This window comes from Rissa tridactyla, chromosome 3 (genome assembly GCF_028500815.1).
Source record: "Rissa tridactyla isolate bRisTri1 chromosome 3, bRisTri1.patW.cur.20221130, whole genome shotgun sequence".
Lineage (NCBI taxonomy): Eukaryota > Metazoa > Chordata > Aves > Charadriiformes > Laridae > Rissa > Rissa tridactyla.
In genome coordinates, this window is record NC_071468.1 from 48,460,246 (window position 1) to 48,484,454 (window position 24,209).

Below are 24,209 nucleotides of genomic sequence, written 5' to 3' on the forward strand. Positions count from 1 at the left end.
CTGTCACTTTAAAATCAAAACACAATCAAAGAGAAGTTTCTCAAAAGTGTAAAGATTATCCTCCCTTGGTACGCTACTTTTGGCTGGTTAATACGTCAATCTGTTTCTCCGTGCACTTTAAGAAGAAAACAAAGCTAAGCAGATGAAACAAACAAAACCCATAAAAAAACCAAAGGACTTTATGTCAAGGATCATTCATAGATACTGAGGTTTCATTCAACACCTCACAGGAAATAAGGCATGCAGTAACAGGCATATAGGATCATGACACAACACCTTAAGTGTTGGTACTAGCTGAAAAAAGTTAGATAAGTAGAATTTGAGGGAAGATGAATATCAGTTAAAAACAAGATAAGAGCCATTTACGGTACCTCTTTTGATTGCAGTATGCTGCAGCCTTACATTTAGCTTTATAAAAGGACTAGGTGTAGCTGTGTTGTCCTAAAGCACCAGAGAAAAAAAAAATGCTGTGGAAAGACACTTTTTCCCCCTTTCTACTTGTTTGCCAAGGAAGTAATATCCCTAATTAAGTCAGAAGAAGATTAAAAACTAGAAAAAAAACCCAAACAAAACACTTAGAAATTTCTTTAGAGAGGGGGAACAGCTCATTTTTCCAATATAAATTGTCATGTTTTCTTTCTTTCCTCCCCTCATTTCAAATTTCAAACATTTGCCCAAAAGTTAAAACTATTATTCTGAAAAGCGAGATATTGTGGGTTGTGATGTATTTATGAACCTTACTTGCTGCATAATGTTTTAGATCCAGGTCTTGTAAAGTAGTAAAAACACCACTTTTACAGAGAAGGAATCAAGCTACCGCTCATTACTGAACAACCTGCAGAAAAATCCATTAGTGGCTTAATGTTTCCTGCTGAAAATGACTCTTTGTGTATCTGGCTATTCAGCGGAGTCAAATTATCAGGAAGCAAACATTTTACATATGGCAGCTATAATAAGCTAATAATATTTATGAATGAACTGTAAACCCATATGGCCAACAGGTGTACATTCAGAGATAAAAATATGAAAACCACCATGCAAGAGAAGCATCTTCTATCACAAAAACAGTGAATGATCAAAGACAGTGCTGCTCATCAGGAGGGCAAGGACACTCACTGATGAGACACGAACTAATCAATATATGCCAGAAGGGTAATTAGATGACTAAAACTGGAAAGGAGCGTAGTTTCAAATTAAAATGTAACGTGTTTTGTTGCCTATGAAGTGTATGCTAGGATATTAGTTATCTTTTGCAATATAGGATCTCATTGTTAAAGCTGGATGTCCCTACCGCTGAACACAAAGATCAGGGACTGGGAAGCCTCATCCCAGAAAATTATTATCCTGTTCTTTGAGAACTCTCTTCCATCACAAAATCATACACAAAACCATGGATTTGGCCAGGTGGCTATACAGAAAATTGGATTAGTCACATCTGCAACATGTCAAGACTCAGGCCACCTTTCCAAGATATTAAGGTACTCCAAGCAGCAGATATCAGCCACAACCACAGTCTTTGCCAAACTGGAAGAACAACTGAGAAAGATCAATACTGAACAGAGATCAGCAAAGAAAATCAACAGTGCAAAATTGAAAGCAAAGGAGCAAATACAAGAAATTGTAGCTGAATGTCAGGTGATTAGACACATCTTCAGAAGCATAGGAAAGGGAGACTGGACTCCAACTGAAAGGAAATGGGCAGCAGTCATAGCCAATATGATTTAAGCTACAGTGATGGCAGCCAGATATTAGCATAAGAAGAGTACAAACTGAAAAAGTCAAGAGATGCAGGGCTTCACTGAGGAAAGAACACTGAAATGAAAAGCCCATAATACAAAGGCCTTTAGAGTATTAGAGAAAGCCACAGAGGAGTGTAAGAAGGCAAGCAAGCAAAGCAGGGGCAAGAAATATGAAGACAGAGATATGCTGAAAACCTCGTGGTTGAAACTGAAGTTGCGGCTACATTAGGAAACTCTGTGTGGAAATTCAAGATGGTATTAATCCAACAGTAACATCACAGGTAGATGCTATCTCAAGTCAGAAGAATAACAAAACAGTCAGAAGTAATTCACATCAGAATTGCTAAATGCACTTGCTTCCACCATCATCACCTAGATGAAATTAACAGATTTCATCAATGAAAACTGGGCTAAAAAGAAAGACCCTCTCCATCACATTTCAAAAGTCGTGGAAGTTAGGTGGAGTCCCCAGTGACTGGAAAAAGGGAAACATCATGGTCATTTTAAAGAAGGGTAAAAAGGAGGACCCTGGGAACCAGTCAGCCTCACCTTTGTGCCCAGTAAGATCATGGAACAGATCCTCCTGGAAGATATGTGAAAACATATGGAAAGCAGGAAAGCGATTAGAGACAGCCAACATGCCTTCACCAAGGGCAGATCATGCCTGACTGATCTATTGGCCTTCCATTATGGAGTGACTGCATCAGCGGACAAGGGAAGAGCTAAAGATTTCATCTATGTAGACTTCTGTAAGACCCTTGACACGATCCCCCACAACATTCTTGCCTCTAAGTTGGAGAAGTTTATTCACAAAAGAAAGTGAGTGGCTATTTAAGACACAGAGATATGAAGCTTGATGTTGACAAATTCTATTTCATTTAATTTTTCTACTTAAATGTCAAAGTCTGAGAACAGTAATGTCTTACCCATCAAGAAAAGGAATGATGAACAAGGAGAAGAACTTTTGTAAGGGAAATCTCTCTATCTAGTAAGCCTTTGAAATCTAGACAGATGGACTTGAAAGTCCTCTACTAGAAATATGAAGTAAAAATCAGTATTTGCCAAAAAGACACGGCATGCTTCCAAAATACATACTGCTGTGTATACAGCAATCAGAGAGAGGAAAATGAATTGAAGCTGTTGCCTAAGTAGCATTTTTGACAAAAAAAAAAAAACCCAAGGACAACTTAAGTTTAGTGAGGGATAGTTTTCTCAAGGGAACCTTTTAATTGGTAAAGGGAGACAGGCTTTTAGTAATCTCACCTAGCCACTCTGAATCTTGTCTTAAAGTTAGCCATACATGTACTGTCATTAACAGTCAGTTTAGCCAGCCCTCTAAGTTAATGAAAAAGAAAAGTAAAACTACATTCATCTTGGACTTTGGAGACTGGCTAGTTTTCATAACATTGTCTTTGAACATTGTAGCAGTTGGAGTGCAGTAACCCTCTATTTTTGCATTCTACAAGCTCATGTCTCTGGGACTTGATTGCAGCACAGCATGAAAAAGGAAGACCTGGAGAACTACAGGCTGGTCAGTCTCACCTCTGTGTCTGGCAAGATCATGGAGCAGATCCTCCTGGAAACTATGCTAAGGCACATGGAAAATAAGGAGGTGATCGGTGACAGCCAACATGGCTTCATCAAAAGCAAACCATGCCTGACAGATTTAGTGGCCTTCTACAGTGGCGTTACAGCATTGATGGATACGGGAAGAGCAACTGACCTCATCCACCTGGACTTGTACAAAGCATTTGACACCATCTTGCATGACATCCTGGTCTCTAAATTGGAAACACATGGATGTGATGGATGGAGCACTCAGTGGGTAAGGAATTGGCTGGATGGTCACACTCAAAGAGTTGCAGTCAATGGCTCAATGTCCAAGTGGAGACCAGTGACAAGTGGCGTTCCTTGGGGGTCTGTATTGGGACGGCACTGTTTAGCATCTTTATGTGCGACATGGACAGTGGGATTGAGTGCACCCTCAGCAAGTTTGCCAACAACACCAAATGTGGTGTGGTCAATACACTGGAGGGAAGGGATGCCATCCAGAAGGACCTGGATGAGCTTGAGAGGTGGGCCCGTGCAAACCTCATGAAGTTCAACGAGGCCAAGTACAAGGGTCTGTACATGGATTGGTGTAATCCCAAGCACAAATACAGGCTGGGTGGAGAACGGATTGAGAGCAGCCCTGAGGAAGAACTTGGGGGTGATGGCTCGGCTTATGAGAAGCTCAATGTGAGCCGGCAAGGTGTGCTCACAGCCCAGAAAGCCAACCATATCCTGGGCTGCATCAAAAGAAGCATGGCCAGCAGGTTGAAGGAGGTGATGCTGTGTCTCTGCTCTGCTCTGGTGAGATCCTACCTGGAGTACTGTGTCCAGCCCTGAAGCCCTCAGCACAAGAAGGACACGGACCTGTTGGAGCAGGTCCAGAGGAGGGCCACAAAAATGATCTGAGGGCTGGAGCACCTCTCCTGTGAGGACAGGCTGAGAGAGTTTGGATTGTTCAGCCTGGAGAAGAGAAGGCTCCAGGGAGACCTTATAGCAGCCTTCCAGTACTTAAAGGGGGCCTACAGGAGGGATGGTGTGGGACTCTTTACCAGGCAGTATAATGATAGAAAGAGGATTAATGGTTTTAAACTGAAAGAGGGTAGATTTAAATTAGATATTAGGAAGAAATTCTTTACTGTGAGGGTGGTGAGACATTTGACTAAGTTGCCCAGGTAAGTTGTGTTGCCCCATCCCTGGAAGTGTTCAAGGCCAGGTTGGATGGGGCTTTGAGTAACCTGGTCTAGCGGAAGGTGTCCCTATCCATGGCAGGAGGGTTGGAACTAGATGATCTTCAAGGTTCCTTCCAACCCAAACCATTCTATGATTCATATGATTCTATGAAATGACAGAGCAGTGGAATTTATCAGTGGTGGATTCCCATAAGTTACAACAGGAGGAAATATTTGCCACTTTAGTCAGACCCAGCTTCACCTTGAGAGAGGAGTGGGGTGGGGTTAGGATAGCACTGCTGTAATGCATTTGCATGGTAGTAAATGAAAAGATTGGCAAATTTACTGAACTCATGTTCCAGAGCTGAATGAATTCAGTACAGCCCAGACGGAAAGTGGTAAAAAAATGTTTTCTGTTTTCTACCCTTGACTAAGCTACTGGTACAATTTGTTCATTCTTTTCATTTGTTCATTTCAAAGGGGATCAGTTTCAAGTCATAACTGAATGATTACAGTGAATAATTGCAAAGATCTGTGCAAATAGCACCTGAGGCAATGAGAAATGGGATATTTCCTTTGCTGTTAAACTACATTTTACAATGGCATGGTTCTTTCGCACTTCAGTCTTGAAGAAAGGTAAATGACACCTATATGCCCTGCAGTTATTAGTTCCATTGGCCCAGCAAGATCTTGGTGAAGTGGCTGCTTATACAAACTGATTGTCAGAGGATGCATGTTTTTGAGCAAAGGTTTCCAGGATTTTTTGCTTGCTATTCAGTCCCTAGGTTGGGAAGATCTGTTCAACATTAAGGCACAACTCTTTCTATCATGGGCTGGAAGGGATAGTGCTATACAGTGCCTTGATGAAAAGATTTTCCTGACCTCAGTCACTGATTTTAGGTTGTCTCCTGAAGCATGAGGATTAGTTGCTTTTCTAATCCTACTGCAAAAAATGTAAATTGTTCTTGAACTACCTTTTGAATACACAGCCAACAGTCTCTTTAAAAATATGCCTGAGACAAAAGCCAATACATTGAATAGCAGTGAATCCCATAAATCATTTTTGGTGAAGAGTTCAATGAAAAATATTTGCAGTTACTTCTGTTGGATTGTTCTGTTACCATATTTCCTCTTTTTTTTGCATAAGGGGAAAAGGTAAATCAGGATGCACAAATGGGCTGCCATGAACCACTTTTTTATGGCCTCTCACTCTTCTCAACAGCTGTGTCTTAGACGGATTGCTTCTACATAGGCGCAAGCTGGAACTGAGTACTGTATATTGCTCCCAGATCTTCAGTAAACAAAAGGTGTCTTCTTTGATGAAAGAAAGCAATTGCCTTATACATAAAATATCAGAAGAAAGTTACGGATAAAAAAGGTTTGTATAAAATTGAGGTACCAAATTAAGGTGTTCCTTAGAATCATAGACTGTCTTAAGCTGGAAGGGACCCATAAGGATCACCAAGTCCAGCTGCCTGCTCCTTAGAGGACTACCTAAAATTAACCATATGACTAAGAGCATTGTCCAGCATTGACAGGCTTGGTGCCATGACTACTCCCCTGGGGAACCTGTTCCAGCGATTGACCGCCCTCTCAGTAAAGAACCTTTTCCTAACATCCAATCTGAACTCTCCTGACGCAGCTTCATTCCATTTCCTTGTCTCCTGTCGCTGGTCACAAGAGAAAGATCAGCACCTCCCCCTCTGCTGCCCTGCTGCCCCCCTCGAAGAAGGTGTAGACTGGAATGAGGTCCCCCCTCAGCCTTCTCTTCTTTAAGCTGAAGAACCCAAGTGACCTCAGAAGCTCCCTATGAGACTTGCATGGAGGCCTTTCGCCATCTTGATTGCCCTCTTCTGGACACACTCTAATAGTCTGATGTCCTTACATTGAGGCGCCCAAAACTACACACAGTACTCGAGGTGGGACCACACTAGTCAAAGCAAATCATTATCAAATGTCAGCTTATATAGTGCACTCTTCATCAGATGTCTCTAGGAAAAGTATGTTGTATCAATAATAATAGAATTTATGTCCCATGATGTTTTGTTCTCGTTGGTTCAAAATGCAGTACATTTGCATTTAAGGAAAGTATAATTCTTGTGGCATTTAATTATTTTTCATCAATTAGTAGCATATGCTGATCATTACTCACATCTTTCTAAAGTATTTGCCAAAATAATTGAACAAACGAAATAGAATAATGAAGCTATAGCAGGTTTCTGTGAGCAAACTAGAGTTTCCCACAGTTTGCTGTTTTACCATAAGTAAACATTTATGATCATTTATTTTCCACATTGAACACTTTTGAGAAGGTGCCATATAGTCTATCATTTGCTATGAATGCATTTTGGAAGGTCAATATGAAACAAAACGATAAAATATGTTAAATTGAGTCTGAAGTCCAATCTGAGAGGTCTCTTAGAGGACAGGGCTGAAAATCAGAATGGAAACAACTTGGCGAGTGTATAAATGTTCAGAAAATTTTTGGTTTGGGCAGGGATGCTGAAACAGCTTCTTGACATTATTCTTCTCTGCACAAATATGCAAAAATGGCTCAGATGCAGAGAAAAGCATTTCCTGGGGCTGTTTTGGGGGAAGAGGGGAGTTAGGGGAAAGAATAGCCAAGATACTTTAATAATTAACTTTTCCAGTGTCTATTCATCTAGTGAAAAATCCACAGCCCTGAACTAGGTGACAGGCAGTTCCTCTGTGTTGCACGGGGATAGCATGGAACCTAAGAGTGAGATTCGCAATCGCTAGCACCGTGAGCTCTGAAATTCTCTACATCCAGCTCTCAGTATCCATATCAAAATCCTGACCTCACATATTGATTTTCTCTGATTTTCTCTGAAAGAGAAAATTTCTTATGGAATTTGACACTGTTCCTTTCCTTGCCTCTCAACTTCTCTTTTTCTTCTACAGCGTGAGATCTAGTATATAGTTCCTTGTCATCATGCTATGAATTTTAATGCTATAATATTTAATAGCTCCTTAAAATCAGGTTTGACTATAAATTCAGCTTCTTTCCAATAAAAAAGACAGGGAACTCAAAGACTCCACAATTGAGTGAGAAAGAAATGTTACAGTATCGTTCAGATTTTTTCAGGTAGCGATCTCAGTAGAGATTTCAAAATACCCTTCTCACTTCAAAGCCTTTCCTTGATTCATCTTCAACAGCTCTGAAGTTCAGCCTCTCAAAAGTTTGCTAAATACTGTACAAGAGAAACCACTACTTTTTTCTAGACCACTCTGAGTTAGTGCTCAGCCTGTAACCTTCTCCTTTTTCATTAAAACCTTTTTCCACAAAGGGCTTGAGCTTCTATTTAATCATCAGATTCACAAAGCTTTTGATCACTAGGGAATCTGAATTTCAGCATCAAAAAAAAGAAAAAAAATATAATTTTCACTCGCATGTGCTTTATTCTGGCCTCAAGTTGATTTCCATCTCTGTCAAACAAAAATTACATAGATCACTTTGACACTCTGTTGAGGTACCCACCGACTCTGTAAATTACCTTTTGCATCAATATTTTACTAAGGAATAATATGATGACCTAGTATCCAGATCTAGTTTTAATTTTACTACATGCAAAAACATGCATATTAGTTCTGATTAAAAAATGTTCATGAACTCAGTTTGAACTGATTCTGGAAAGGTTCATGGAGCTTTAATTAACATTTAGCTCAGCTGTGATTTTGAAGTTGTGGGAACTGCCTTTCCTCAGCCCTTAAGGACTCACTAAGGTTGCCCTAATTTGCTATTAAGTGTGTGTTTATTTGAAACAGTGAAATCAAAAACTACCCCCTGAGATCAGGGGCAGGAGGCTATAGAAGCCAGTACTCTGATCTAGCTCCCTTAAAATGAAAGTTGCTTATACGCTCCAAAGTCTCAAGACTTACAAACACAGATCTTCTAGAGGAACAAGCTGAGCTCTTGTAAAGGTATTATGATGGAAGTCATAGGGTTTACAAGGGACAAGATCTGGTTTTATTCCCTAGTGGCTGTAAAAAGTCAAGGGCCACTGTCTTAATTCTGTCACTTTTCTTCTGTGTCTTTGGGTGCCATTGGAAGACATAACTATACCAACCCATCTGCTCACTTGTGAGCATGCTGGTCCCACCAGCTCTCCCTGTCACCTGACCCCTGTCCTCCCTTTGCAGGGACCTGCACTTGTCTGGCCCATTAGGGTGCCTTCCTACACTAGTAGAAAGGACAATATTTATTCACCTGTGGCTGGGACTATTTTTCCACTGAAGCAGAAAACCATTTTTGCTCCCTGCACCAGCTCATTGTGGGGTGAGAGGGTGCCAAGGAGCAACATGAGGCAAGTGGCCAGGAGCTGTGGCCAGGGCTAGGAAGGTTTAGAGTGTCATTAAAGCTACAGCAAGGTGTGGGCTTGGCACATGACATCAGCCAACAGCCCTTGGTAAAGTCTCTCCTGCTCCCTTCAGGCTTCTGCTCAGCATCACTTGGAAAATGTGCTTTACTGGGTGGGAATCGAAAAAAGATCTTTTCTCACAATTCTCTAACCAATTTACTCCTCTTACAATGCCATTTTTCATCTCTTGGCTGGTCTAAAGATTCAGCCAAAAATTTTCGTTAACTTCTGTTTATATGATGACATGTGCATAGAAACAAATTAATGAGGTTATAGAAGAGCAGGGACAGAGCAACTCAGATTTTGAATCACATGCAGTCCTGCAGTCTACTGATAGGAGCCAAATATGCCATGTCCTCAAAGGGTTGAAGTCATTTCGAGTGTTTGCAGGGCATTCCTACAATGCATTATAGTATTTCCTGGAAATCCAGTGTATTTTATGTCCCGGAAGAGTTCAGATTTCACCTCCACTAAGTCTAAGCTTTTGTGCATTTTCTTTGTGGAAATGCTTAGCAAGGGGGAAAGCATAACCTTCTGTGTTTTGTTGTGTTTTTTTTTTTCTGTAATCACATGAGTGTACTGCAGAGTTTAAAGCAATCCATGAACACAAACTGAATATTTCAGTATTCAGGAGGGAAGAAGTTTTTTTTTAAATAATATTACTTTTTTTGGAAGTAATACGAAGCAGAAACTCACTAACAGCTCTGTTAATGAATCAGTTGAAATCAATTATAATCCCTAAATTAAACTATTCAGGAAACATCTGATATGGACTTCTGTATGACAACTAATTATCTGAGAGACTTTTTTCTCAAACTTGAGAAAGTCTACTCGCTGCTTTATCCAAACATTGAAATTATTCTTTTTGACTGAAAAAGACTTATTTTTCTTGGCAGTTTGAACTGATAGATGGTGGCCAAGTGACTTAAGTTTTGTTAGGTCTTTGGAAAATCCTCTTTGGCCATTCCTGAGAAAGAGGAAACCTGACTCTTGCCTGCACTATGAGTTCAGGAAAGGGCACAAAAAGAAAGCATCTACTCTAAACTCTGAAACTTCAGCATAATAGTAAAGAATTTATTTCATCACCACCACCATTAAATGTAGGACTAATAAATGCTGGGCTTGTTTTTTTGCAAAAAGAGACATTTTTTTTTACTTCCAGGATTAACACCATATTTGTCCAACGGGCTTTGCAAATTCTGTCTCTCCCAACTAATGTCCTTTTCTAGATGCAACTGTGAAGTTTCACTGTCAGACCACCTTAAACTGCTCATCACTACCCCCGCTACTTCTTATACTGTTCAAACAAAACAACTCTTATAAGTGTTCCCTAGCTTTTTCCAGTCAAAATGAGCCAGAACTGCTGAAGCTATTTCAATATAGTGTCTCTGCCAGTTGGCTTATTTGGACTGAAGTAGAGCAAAGAGTCATCACACTTGACACTTGATTGGCAGATTTGCAGGCGTGGTGATCTTGGGTGATGCTGCGCAGCTGACATTGGGCTAGTAACGATAACGTTTTCAGCCAGCACAGCTGGAGCAGGAAGGGTGCGTGTATCCAGTACACGGTGGATGAACTGAAATAAGGAAACTTTGCAATTATATGTGTCTTTTTTATTTATCCTGTGAAGTCTGAGGCAAGACCACAATTTGAGTGATGTATTTGAACAATGGTCTAGTCTCTTTGGTTGGATGAATAATGATGGAAAAATGTTTTCTTAATGCTTGAATTTCTTGGTAAGTAAGGTATCACCCTCTCAGTCTGGGAGCTCAGGACAGAAGTACCCTGTGGTGAAGGGGGCTGTCTAAGGCTGCCTTGTAACTCACAAAGTTGTGGAGTTTTCATGCACTTGGCCTCTCCTTGGTAAGCTAGTGTATGTACCTGCTGATGGGGAAAACACTATCTTTACCGTGTCTGTGGAGGTACTTAGTTTCTCTGCGTCAGTTGAAAAGAAGTACCTTTCCCTCAGACACTGGCAGAAAGGTTGAAAGAGGAACGGAGACTACAGGAGGCAGAAGTTTCAACCACTTTGCAGAAGAGAAGAAAGTGCAGTGGGAAAGGCTTGATCTAAAAAACTTGAGAGCAACCACATTAATCAATACTTCCTGCTCATTTTCACTTTTTGCTCTTAGTGCCTAATCTGTACACTTTAATGTTTTTTATTAGAGAATGAAGATAGTCAGCAATCTTCAGTGTACAGATTTGGCAGTCATGTCCCAAATCTGATCTCATTCTGGGACACGTCAGTTGCAGCTTTGTTATGTTGAATGGAATTGTTTCAGTTTTATACTAGAGTAACTGAAAAAAAAATAATGTATCAGGCCCTGGAACTGAAGTAGAAATGATAATTGAACAAAGCATTGAGAAAAACTGACTGTATTAACTTGAAAATATTCAAGCAACCATAATAACCAAAATACAAATTGAATGGTTTAAAATCAGCTTCTCTGTCACACTTATGTCTTGTAGTAATATGTCCCGTAGAAAGGCTCACTTCTGCTTGTCTAATTCAGCCTGCCTATTTCATGGGATTATCTTTGACTTGGATAGCTTTTTGTTCTTCTATATTGTAATTTTTTATACTGTTCATTTTTCTCAAGAGTTGGCTTCATAACCTTGAAAGAACGTGCATGCTCGGGTTTGTACAGTAAGGAAAGGCTCGCTGCAGCCCTGCCGATGAACCTAAATGTCCATGTAGGACCCGTGGAGGCCACTGACATGGATTCCGGGCACCCTCTGGTGGATGGTCTCACTCATACATACAGAAAAGGTGAGAAATCCCAGTTTGGACAGTTCAACGTGTTTGACACATCTGGATAATATCTCAGAAAATTGACTGGGGCATTTCACGACCAAATGACGTTCAAAGGATATGTTATAGCTAGGTTTGATGATTTCTTTTTATAGCTCTTAAAATACAAAACTAGAGTGCCATAACAAGGTATGTGTTGTGTTATACCAGGTAGGGGTGAAGAGAGACATGGCATATGTGCTCATTTACTATTTTAAGGTGGTTATGAAGTGTAGGAAAACAACAGCAATTGTCAGGCAAAATATAGTCCAGCTATAGGTGTACTCCAGAATTTTCTTTCAGAGATTGGTGAGTTAATGAGGCAGGTACAAAAAGTGTTCCTCATTGAAAAATACTGAGGGGCTTTAGTTTAGCAACAGCTTCTTATCTCTTTAGTCACCCCGAAAGCCCTGTTTGACACTGCAAGCTGCTCAGAGTCAGAGAACTCCTGTTTTAGGTGTTTCACAGCAGCAACAGAAAGTAGCATGTGTTTCTAAGGGGCTCACAGTACAACCCGTGCCTTTCTGTCTACTGCTAGAGCCGATTCCCTATGTTCAATGCATAGATGAAGTAGCCCTCAAATGTTCCCCAGCTGAATCTCCTGTCCTGGTAACAGTGCATACAAGAAAGTACTTATGACAAGGTGATGGAAGTTGCTTCTAAATATAGCAGCTGAGGAAGATTTTACAATATAAAACACCACCAGTAGAGGCTGTATGTCTCCATCCTCAAATCCCAAATGTAAACCAGATGAGAAAACAATTGTCTAATGGCTAAATACTATGCAAAATTCCTGTGCAAATGCCAACAATATGAACTCTCTTCTCATTAGATTTGGCTGAAAAATTCTTTCAAACTAAATGAAACCATGTTCCCAAACTCAGACAAAACCTCCCCTGAAGTTAAAAATATTCAGTTCCTTTCTTTCTTGTTTTTCTTCATCTTTTTATCCCTGTATTTCAGCCCAGCTCTTAAAAAGAAGTAGCTAAGCACATCTAATAGCAAGAATTTCTGATCCACTAGGACCTGGAAAATTTTTCAAAACTGATGTTGTTGTGATGACATCAGTCTGTGGTTGTTAGATTATGAATCGAGAAGTTTGTATGCGCTTCTACTAGGAAGCACTTGAGTTTTTGGCTCCTTCTCCAGATATGCCTTTGGAGCAGTATGTAGACCACGTTGACACATAACGCAATCTCATTTTCATGTGATCTCTACTGAGCCATCTGCCCCAGCCAGTCACATGGTCAACAAGACATTTATGTTGCTGCCGATAGTTCGTGTGCCACGTAGCTTTTACAAGCCTATCGTTTATGAGGTGACCTCAAATCCATTGACATGGAAAGCTTGGCTGGAATGCTACTACTCCTCATGCACACAAATATTCATCACAGTAAACATCTCACAATTCTGTTGTGACTACGTAGTGGATCTTATTTCTAAAAGCAGGGATGCTTCATCTTCATGTTCTTTGGTTAATACTTGAGAAGACTTCTGCAGTCAGTTTTCTTGGATTCATATGATTTTGTACACGTGGACAGTTGCCACTCAAGCTTATGATGATAAGTACTGTTTCTGTAAAAAATAGTTAATCATGTGGGAGCAACGTCACTGTGCAAGTACTGTAGTGTTTAAAAGCCAGGGACTTGCTGTGACAAAAGGAGATTTCCTGAAGTGCTGGTTGATGCCTCCACTTCCTGCCATCCGGAAAAAGGGCAGAGGATAACAACCATCAGGAGATGCATCTGCCTGTCTGCAAACTGACCCTGGTAGAAAATAAACATGTACTCCTGGGATTCCTAATCTTTTACATGATAGCAGGGACCTCAAAATGTTTCAGAAAAGTTGTACTGCTTGTTTATGTGGGAATTCTGAAGACACAGACTAATACAGTTAATTAAACAGCACCAAGGAGTCTCCTGGGAAATTTGTTTATCTGTACTTGAACTACCAGAAGAGTCTCTATCTCAGCTCTGGTTCAAGGTAACAAGCGATTCCCAGAGAGCTGGTAGTGGCTATGGGCCATGGACCATTTCCAAAGCCATTTTCATGCGTCCAGTTGTTTGGAGACTAAAAGTGTTTAGCAGTATGGACACAATCACAGTCTGCCAATTGGCCACAGGATTACAGAAAGGGCCCTGGCTGTCTTTTTTATCAGTAATGATACTGAAAAACAAATCTTGTGTTTGCTAGAGCTGCCTTAACTGACATTTCACATGGCACCAATTTGAAAAAGAAAATAAATTCACTCTTGAAAAGGCAAGGTTAAAATTTTGGTTAGCAAATTAGAAACAGTTACAAAGATCAATGTAATAATGTATGTGCACTGTTATGTTTAAGTCTGTAATTAAAAAGGAAGTTTTCTCTTTTGGCTGATTTTGTGGCTTACCCCTTTCTATAAACTTAGTGCATAGTCATTGCTTGTCATGTTCTCTTCAGATTAAGTTACCCTGCTTGTCTTTTACACAGTTTCCAAGGCTGTTCCAGAACTTTACAAATCATGTCATATGAGAAATACTTGTGTCAACGTATCTTATATCGAGCTCAACAACCCTGGTTTGCATCTTCCTTGACATCATACATGACATGTTAAAGTAACACAGATGACAGATTTAGTAGTCTGCTGTAGTAGTACTGCTGTCATTCTCTACTCCATTCCAGAATGGAGTAGAGACTGTCTGATTGAAACAGCATAGCCTACTCCCAAAATAGGTGGTGTAAACTATGTCTTGCAACCTCTGTGTCCCATTGCTGTAGCCTCTTCTTTCACCTCTTCTCATTGTCTAGTCTCAGGGTTGAAAATCCCAGTTGATCCAGTCCCACCTGCAGGTTTCCCGGATCCCACCAGGAGCTGGCAGTGTTAGCTGATAGCCTTCAGCCTGATGGAAAGATCTTGACTTCCCTTGTACCAATGAAGCAGGCTAAATAGATGCCACCTTACAGCTCCCTATTCTGCATGTGATGAAAGTATGAATGTTATTGTCAGAGTAATCCCCTCCACTGGCCTGAGTTGATACAGGCTTGTTTTCTTCACTACTAATGTGTTAATTTTTATAATCTCTCATGTTTTCTTCTTGAGATAAAGGTGAGTCAGAGGAAGAGAAAATGATAATGTATTGAAGTTGTGTGCTGAAGGCCACAGTAAAATAAAATAAAATAGGCAGAAACAGGCTAGCTGTCCTGAAACTAGCTTATCTAGATCTGTTGAATTCATAAGACTATAAAGTTAGAATGCCACGTTCAAAGCTATTTATGTGATAGGGTACTCCAGGATGTCATATCAAGATCTGCTTGTGGGGAGTAGTATAGTGTACCCTGGATGCCTGAACTTCTGTGATACAAAAATAGTCCCGGTTATACTTATAGGTCATCTTCTGTCTTCAGAGCTAGGTTCTGCACCACAGGACAGTCACTGCCTATTGTATTTTAGTCAACAAAGGACAATAAAGGGAGTCAATCCTTCTCTTGCAGAGGGCACCCTGATGCAGAGGGCATCAGATGCAGATCTGACGAAATTGTGTTTTTCTTCCCTTGGCAACTTTCAGCCTGAATTGTGTGGTTCGTGTCTATAATTGAGTGCAGTAGAATCATCTTCAATCACAGAGTTTAGCTCTGTTTTAGGGATTAAGCCAGAAATCATAGGTGCTGCTTCAAAGGGATTGAATTTGGGGCCCTGTATTTCAGCATTGGCTTTTGCTGGAAATCTTTAAGTGTTTTTTCCCCACAGATGCATGCTATTTCTATTCACCATTTCTTTATGGTGAACTTCCATGTTTGCTTTTGCTGCTGTTGAATTCTGTGCTGAGTTCCCTCCAGAAGGAAGACATGAGCGACGTGGTGAGAAGAAACCTGTCAGACTGCAGCCTCAGAGGGCCAAGTGTCAGTTAGGCCATGTGTAACGAGTGCCAGAACATGCCGTTTTAAGTCCTCCAGGATGTGCAATGAACCAGGGACATCTAAGAAGGGGTCTTTGCCTCTAGGCCCTACCTAATGTACCATTGCATTGCATGCAGCAGGATACTGAGGAATCCCTTTCTTTCCTCTCCTTGTATAGGTGTTCCCTTTACAAAAGGAAATCATGGGGAGATGGCTGCTGCTTTATTCAGAACACAGTCTCTGGTGAGCTGGCAAAAGCACAGGATTTCACCCAGTGCAAGTCAGTCCTGCTAAATCTCTCCCTCACTCTTACATAGACATTTGGGCTTACATGGGCTCTGGTGTAAAATCACTGCCATAAAGATGATTAGTCCCATCTATTTTTCATATGAAAGGGGAGTTACTGTTTATACCGACATCAGAGGGTCTCCCAAATCCAGAAATGATGCCTACACTTTTCGGAACTTCAAGTTTAGCATCTTAAAATAAATTATTGCTACAGTATATCCGTGATTTGCTTTTACCAAGCACTCACCAGTAAATATTAGCTTAAACCCCAGACCTTCAACCCACAAGTTTTGTGTGTTAATGAGAAGAGAGTATTAAAGGGACTGAAACTACCATGGACCAAAGCCATTTTTGCTGGTTTGCATCAGCAAAAATACTACCATACGCTGCCAACAGTCCCCCAAACTATTCCAGAGACTAATGTAAAAGCCTCTCATGTTGAGTAAACAAGACTGCAAAGTGGTCCTGGGAGCACGGTTAGCAAGCACTGCTCCACATTGGATCAGTGACCCTGTCTGTGGTTTGCATTGACTTGCAGCTCTTTCTTTTCACTACCTTCACCAAGTAAAATTCCCACTTAAAAGCTGGTTATTTTCTGTATCAAGCTTCTAAACTCTGTAGTTCTTAGAAACCTTTGAGGTACCTCAACAATTTTGGTGGCTTCTGGAGCATTTAACGTGCTTAAGCACCAGCCAGCCTTCTGCATCTTGAACGAAAATCTGGAAAAATCTACATAGAAAAATTACTTTTTATTATTATTATTATTTATTTAAAAGTGTCACTACTCCTGATTGTGGGCTAAGAAAGTCTTATCGAGGGTCATCTCATGTTTTGCAGAAGCACTTCCACTAAAGAAAATACCATATATATACAATATATATATACACAATATATAAATATAACCTGACAGAAATGACAAGAAGTCAGGAATAAACCTAGGGAACATTGAGAGGAAAGAGTTTTATGAGTAAAGAAGGTTAGGAACTTGGTAGCTGAACCACAAAATTGTAAGAGTGGAAAAAAACTTTTTGGTCAGACCTAAATATTTTAATGTAATTATTTTTTTTTTCAGTTTTACCTTTAGTAAAAACATTAGGTGACGTCTGAAATAAACAAGAATGTATTTTCATTTTGTTAATGATATAGCAAACCAAAATATTTTGACATGTTGAGAATATTTTGTGTACCTTGTTTTCTTTATACTGATCATCCTGATGGAATTTGTGAATACTTTGAGGTATAGCTTGCTTTGTTTTTATCACATTTATAATTAATCAGATTTTCACCAAGTTCTTACCAAACAGCCGGTAGGTGGCAGAATCAGTTTATTTATTGTTAAGCTGAGCCCCAGCTCCTGCTTCTCATTTAGAGAATTATAGCTTTATAGAAAAACAGTGTTTGGGCTACGGTCTACAGCGTGGGTCTCGCCGACTGTGTGTGTCCATTTGTACTGCAGTTATTATCTTTTCCATTATGTTTTTGAAAGCCAAAATACTGGCATGCATGCTAGAGCTTGGGGTTTGGGTTTGTTTGTTGCTGTTTTTTCAGTTGTAACATCAAGTACATATTCTGCACCCTTTCTAAACCACCTTGAAAAAGACTGTTGCCTTTAGAGGATGACATTACGGATGTCAATGCAAAATGACACTGCAATTAAGTGAACTTTAATAAGAGTGTGGTAAATGTTTTGTTTTTAAAAATAAGAACAAATAAATGAATGACAACAGCAGGGACGGGTTTCACTAGAATTGGATATAATAGCTAGTGATACAAAATCAGTATAGGAATGGAAATACAAGGCATATGCTTAAATTTCTTACACCACTGTGAGAGAGACTTAAAAATGTGAAAGGAGAAATACTGACCCTCTGCAGCCTTAATGAAAAACTGTAAAACAATCCCATTATACCTGACTTCCAGTTTTACTTGTAGCTAAAATTCTTGTTTGCATACATTGACTGAGTGGGTTTGTATCATGTCTGGAAGCTGATTCCTGTAAGCTTCCCCGGTAACAAAGATCCTTCTTCAAAAAGGAACATTTATTGTTTTTTTGAGGCACTGTTTTTGTTCATTCTATGCAGGAATAAACCCAAACCCTGTAGAAAACTGTCCAAAAAAGTGAGAAATGAGAAAGCAAGAAAGTAACCCTCGCCTATGCTCTTAGTCTTGGGAGGGAAGTATGGCCTATGGGGTAGAAAGGCCAAATGCAAGTTCTTGTTCTGTCTGACTTATACTTGGCCTTCAATTATGCTGGGCTGAGCTGATTATGCTTTGTCTTGTGCTTCTGTGTGAAATTCCAGTCTGTCCATAATATGCATCACCAGTTGAAAATATTGAAATTGGTATGGGCCTGCAATTAGCACTTTGGGCTTTTGGCTTTTAAACTCTCAAGTGGTTCTCACTATGCCACTGATTGAGGCTGATCTATTATTTGGAAAGAATCACAGTGGAGAACTAAGTCCACTCTCTCTTTCCTCTCTTTCTACTTTGTTTATCTCTGAGGTTACTACCAGACCAGCTTTATTCATTTATTTATTTCTGAGAGAAAAGTTACCACTAAAAAAATAGGATATTTCGTAGGAGTTCTATTATAGGAGCTCTCATTCTGGAGCTCTTGAAATTTTGTTTTTCTTTCTTTACATTTACTTTTAACTATAGCCTTCTAAGCTCGGCGAGGTGCCAAGTACATAGAGATTAAAGACATGGGCCGGGTTGCAAATTGATGCTATTATCTTAAAATAGAACTGGTTTACTAAGTATTAAGCTGATGTTTACTTAAGCCTAGTGAGTGAAAATTGCAATAAGTAGTATGGTGGAGCCGTGAAGAGACAGGAAGTCAGATTATAATCTCATTAAATAAAAAGAAACTGATGCTATTCCAATATTAAATAAGATCGGAATCTGGCCCCCTATCTTCTGTTATGGGTTGCAGGCTGTTGCAAATTCTGATTTAGGATCCTGCTGACTACACCAATTAGTGGAATGCACCTCACTCAAAAGAGAGAAGTAGCAATGTGTTTTATTGAGGTAAAAATAATAATTTGAGAGAGTTCAATAAATTTGATGGAATTTAACAAATTTTAACAGTGGTCTATCAAGATTCAATAGGTTTGATGGCAAGGTTCACCTTATTAATTACTGCATGGAAGAAACATATAAAGGAAAATTGAGTTAGAACGAGTTAGGATGATTAACACAGAGATCAGAGATGCAAAAGGCTAAGGGAGACCCCCCATTGAGTCATGAGGTTCAGAGTGGACCCCTTTGCTTTCAAACTCCTGATGGAGCTTAGGTGCAGCCAGGTCCAATCTTAGTCTCAGACTTGGACAACAGTTTATGTCTAATGGAATTATGTATTCAAAGTTTATAATAATTAATATTTAATATCTAGATGGATTAGTAATGTTTCATTAGTATTAATTCAACATGCTCTCAGTCACTTACCAAAGATCTGCCATTAGTAAAAAGTCTCTCTGCCTCGAGGAATAACCTTGAGAGGTGTCCCAGGTCAAGGGGAAATCACCGCCATGCAGCCACGTTGCCTAGCAGAGAGAGCTCAAAGAAGGCTCACTTAAGCTGTCATACTTATGGAGGCTCTTAGTCAAATTACATGTGATGGGAAAGGTATGTATGACACTCCTTGTACCCACAGCCGCCTTTGTTCCTTGATAAATCAGTCTCAGAAAAGCCACCTGCTATTCATGTGTTAATCGCATGATTGGTGTTCCGAGCTCATATACATCGATGCTCACTGTGTCACTCTACTACTTTCTGTTTTTTCAGAGAACAGATTGAAACTAGAGGAGTTCTTGGCCTGGCTACGGCTCAGGCCTTTACCTGTTTTGGAGTCTGTACCAAACTACTGCTAGTTTGGTTAAGGGGTCAAGTGCATCCATCACATGGGCTAGATCCACCAAGGACCTAGTGTGTTGTAATGCTGAATATCTGAGCACTTAATTAGGACCATAGCAGCATAATAGAAATTAAATCAGAAGCTACTTTACTACAGAATTTAGATAGATAGACTCAGAAAATCCCCAGTGGGCTAAAAACAGGCAGCATGCACAGTAGGTGCATGCCTACCAGACACTTAAGATAGGATATATTTAAAATTCCAGCATGCAGGACTATCCTGAAAGCTGCATGGGAGTGCCTCTGCACTCTTGAGAGTCCCAGCCACATGTCTTACACCTTTTCCTGTAAAGTATGGTGTGGTGTAGTCAGGCTGCTCTTCTGGTTTACGTAATAACTCGGTGTTTACAGCAGGAGTTGCTTAAAGCAAAATACAGAAATTATACGTGCACCAGGAAGGAGGGTCCAGAGATTCCCCTGTCATATTCTTTTGCTTTCTTATCTCTTGCCTCTTTCTATCTCATTAATGATTATTTCTTTTCTGTACAGTAAAATAATTCCCCAAGAGCTGTAAATATCAGTTCTATCAGCCCCCACAGTTCCCACTTAACCTGCAAAAGGTCTTATCCTAGGGGCTGGGAAATCAGAATTCAAATTCCTTTATATCTGGAGATATACCCATACAACACTATGAATATATACAAAACTCATATAAAACAAGGCTACACTATTAAAAAGAAATTAGCAAAGACAAGAACATCTGTTGGGGCAGGATGATTTACTTGATATGTTCCTGGCTGGGTACCAAGCCAAGGCCAACAATGGGGTCCAGAAGACATTCCCTACCTCTGCATTAATGAATAAAAAACCAACGCTGTGAAATGCTCCCAGTCGGATATGTGGATGGTTAAACTGTTAAAATAGTTCCTAGCATGGCTGTGGCCTGGGCAGACTGGTGGTGCCCAGAAATATCCCAATGCACAGCTCAGGAATGCGAGCATTTGAGGGGCCATTGCCAACATGTAGCTTTCCTACCTCCGCGGGTCTTTGTATCCTAAGAAGGTTTATGAGCTTCAACATGAGCTATGGGCTACTCTGTGTTGGTTTGCCGCAGTGTCTGGAAATGTTCCTGGGTGTGTTGAATTCCCTAGCCTAGAGCAAAACATATTTCCTAGCTCTCAGTCAGGCCAGACAACGAGGTGGGTCAGGGGCCTCTCGGAGCTGTTAGGTATGCTGTTGTCCTGGGAATGCACAGCTGCAGGCTGCCAGGCAGCGACATTTCATACGGCTGTGTTTGTGGTGCCCGCACATCACCACAATTAGCAGCTGAGTAGGAATTTTAAGTGCTGTGATTTTTGATTGAGCAGCCTAGGGTTGACTTGTCTCTGGCTTTAGGGTTTTAGGTCCTTTACTGGGCCTGGCACCTGACATTTAGGATTCTCATTTGGCTGTGGGACCTAGACCATGGCCACAGTGCACGGAAAAGTCTCAGCCCTGGTTTTCCAACAAAATGTCTCCATCCTTCCTTCTCCTTCTGTCTTCCTTGAGAGGAAAGGAGGGAAGACAAAACAGCGGCTCAGAGAGCGCAGCTACCCAGCCATGGGGGGTAATGCTCAGAAGCCCTTGCATTCTCTGGAGGAAGCTCCTTTCATTGTCAGCAGCTGGGAAGGGGAAGATGGGGGTGGGGACATGCTGCCGAGGGCTGCTTTGATGTTGGCCTGTTTGTTTGCTTTCTGCTTCCTGGACCCCCACCCGAGGGGCTGGGACTGTCAGCTGTGGAAGAAACACAACAGGATGGCCGTCAGCAGCCCACAGACAAGACGGCAGCAGATGTCGACGATAGGAATGGGTGGCATCAGCTTAAGACAAAACAGGGAAAACCTGAAAGGATGAGATCGGGGAGTGAAACAGAGAGATAGGGAACTGTGGCAAAGTGGTAAGTGCTTGTGGTGGGACAGCGATGGCCATTCAAATGGGGAAGGCATAGGTGGAGACCTTTGGGAAGCTGTGTGGCAGAGCCTTCCATGGATTTGTCTGAAAGTTACTCATTTTCAGTCCTGACACAGGTCATGTTCACCCGATTATAACTGCTAACAGGGTATGGCCTACAAGCCTTCAGTCAGCACAGGGCCAGTGGATGCTAAGTAGCGTGTCATTGAGGTCACGCTTCCCTGTGTGGTAGGCTCCATGTGGGCACCAGGTCACTTTGGCTATGTTTCAGGCAAACCAGAAGCCATGACAACCTGTTAGGATCTCTGCAACATGGCACGGGGCAGACATGCAGCTCCTGAACTATTTTCAGACCTTTTCAGGTTTTTTTATCCCTTAACCTTTGTACTGGTATGGTTTCTCAGGGCCAAGAAAAGAGCATGACCAAGATAATCTCTCATTAACAAGTAAGAAAGTAGCTGCTGAATACGGATGTATTCAGGTTATTTACACAGCTGGTCTAATAAAAGAGAAGGTAAATTAGCTCCAGAATTAGTCAGTCAGAATTGCCGTTAAGACAGCACATGGGATGGAAAGCCACAGAATGTCAGTCTGTATCTCATAGTAGCAATGGGACACCCTGGTCTTAACTAGTCATTTATGACTTGCCAATAAACACCCAAATGCAGTGACCCTGCTTATATCCTGGCAGATACTTACTGGAAACACAAGACCCACATTTTGGGTCAACTCCAGAGTGAGCTATAAACAATGACAGGTTTAACTGTAGTTTTCTGTTAACAATTGGAGATATTTTCCTCCATAAATGGTAAATCTTGTGACTCCAGTCATTTGTACCTTTGTTACTCAGATGACATAGTCAGCACTATAAGATAAAGGTAGGTAATATGCAAAGTAATAAGAAAATGCCCAGTGCAGCATGAAAGCATTGATCTCCTGTAAAAAATGATACTGAAATGTTTCCTGCCAGTAATACTTCCCCTGAGGGGACTCAGGGAGATGCACATGTAAATAAACTGCACTGGTCAAGCCACTGTGTACTTGCCCTTTCTGCTATCAGTGTTGTCTTGTCTTGTCTTGACTGCAGGCAGATGTGATATAAACAGTGTGTTTTTGGAGAGGCTTCTGGACTTTAAGGGAGCAAATCTCAGTTTTGATTCCATCAGAGAGGGAAGCTGTATATATCATGTTAGAAATTCAAAGGAAAGCATATTGCATGTCTGATACCTGAGCCATGGAAAGTACAGGACTACATTACTCTAAACCCTGCAAGAGGACTTAAATTACAGAATTGAAATGAAAGCCTCTTCTGTTGCATGAAAATCGCTTTTCTCCGAGGGAAAATGAGAAAGAGAACACCAGAGGGCACTATTTAGTTTTGTTAAAGACCTGGTCGCAAAGTCACGTCAAAACCGGGAGTTATATGGGGTACTCATTCTCTTTCCTTTTTTGGTTACTCCAGGCTTCTTAGGGAGAAATAAAATTAAATGGCTATTTTGCCCTGCATGCAATTCAACATTGCAATAATTACTGACATGTGTAGCATTAAGCATTAGGACCAATCCTGCAGTACTTCTCAAGCAAAACACTGGTGAGCAGCTGGATCTTTGCACTCAAGTATCTCTTGCATTCAAGTGTCAGAGGCCTTTGACTGGGACGTGAAGGTGCAGGCCATTCATCACACTTTGCAGGCGTTTGTGAAATGAATAGTTCCTATTTACAGCTCACTATGAAATTATTAGATATAAGGTAAGATGATGGGGTAGGCAATAAGATTGAGAATATCATATATGCACATGCTAGAGCTATGCATTTATAACAATGTTTTTGGTTATGCTGTTTTTAAATGGCAATCAGGAGTAAAGGACTTAAAATTAACAGGATCTCTGGATACCACATGTAGATGCTTGATAAGGAACACTTACTGGGCTTCTATTGTTCTAATGAATTCAGAGGGTAGAACAACACAATCTGTAGAATGGGATGGTAGAGGCAAGGGAACACCAACTTCTAAGAAGAATGAACCTATTAGGAAATTCACTTCCCCTTTATTAATAGTCATAAGGCCGTTTAGTATGATAAAAAGCACAAAACACACATATCGATCATGTCTGTTATCAGCAGTGTATTTTGTTCATTGTATAGTGATTGTAAAATCAGGCTCATTGAACACAGCAAAAAAGATATACAAAGTTTTAACAACTATGTTTTAGACACAAGTGACAGTCAAATTAGGTGCAGCCCAACCCCAATAAGCTGCTTGAGGTACATCCAAATTAATTTATTAACCTCTAACTGTGACTTTGTAAATCGTATCATCAATTTTAAACAATTGAAAAAATTGAAATTTCTAGCATGGGGACTGGAGGTGAACCAGACAATATTGGCATCTACAAAATGGGTAATTGCATACACAAACAAGGTTTGTGGATTACAATTACCCATTTTGCATAGTCAGCTAGCATGAGTGCATAGCTCCAACTTGAGGCCACAAGACTGACGTCTCCAAAGTTTGATGGAAAATTAGAGATGTGAACAAGTTTGAATGGACAAGCACCAATGCAGATCACCCTATAAAACTCAAACCAACCCAAGCGGGAAAACAGATGGTGGG